We start from the raw sequence: 851 nt of genomic DNA on the forward strand, positions 1-851 counted from the left end.
TTTCGTTGAGTAGTGGTCTGTAGTTCTCCTTGAAGCAGTCCTTCACATCCCTTGTAATTTGGATTCCTAGTTATTTTATTCTCTTTGTAGTAATTGTGAATGGGAGTTTGCTCATGATTTGTCTCTCTGTTTGTCTGTTATTGGTTTATAGGAATGCTTGTGATTTTTCCGCACTGATTTTATATCCTGAGACTTTGCTGAAGTTGCTTGTCAGTTTAAGGAGATTTGGGGCTGAGATGATGAGGTTTTCTAAATATACAATCATGTCATCTACAAACAGAGCCAATTTGACGTCCTCTTTTCCTAATGGAATACCCTTTATTTCTTTCTCTTGCCTGATTGCCCTGGCCAGAACTTCCAACACTGTGTTGAATAGGAGTGGTGAGAGAGGGCATCCTTGTCCCGTGCTTGTTTTCAAAGGTAATGCTTCCAGTTTTTGCCCATTCAGTATGATATTGGCTATGGGTTTATCATAAATAGCTCTTATTATTTTGAGATATGTTCTATCAATACCTAGTTTATTGAGAGTTGTTAGCATGAAGGGCTGTTGAATTTTGTTGAAGGCCTTTTCTGCATCTATTGGGATAATCATGTGGTTTTTGTCATTGGTTCTGTTTACGTGATGGATTATGTTTATTGATTTGTGTGTGTATGTTGAACCAGCCTTGCAACCCAGGGATGAAGTCGACTTGATCGTTGTGGATAAGCTTTTTGATGTGCTGCTGGATTCAGTTTGCCTGTGAGGATTTTTGCATCAATGTTCATCAGGGATATTGGCCTAAAATTCTCTTTTTTTGTTGTGTCTCTGCCAGGCTTTGGTATCAGGATGATGCTGGCCTCATAAAATGAGT

Source organism: Colobus angolensis, unplaced genomic scaffold (genome assembly GCF_000951035.1).
Source record: "Colobus angolensis palliatus isolate OR3802 unplaced genomic scaffold, Cang.pa_1.0 Scaffold73, whole genome shotgun sequence".
In the NCBI taxonomy this organism is placed as follows: domain Eukaryota; kingdom Metazoa; phylum Chordata; class Mammalia; order Primates; family Cercopithecidae; genus Colobus; species Colobus angolensis.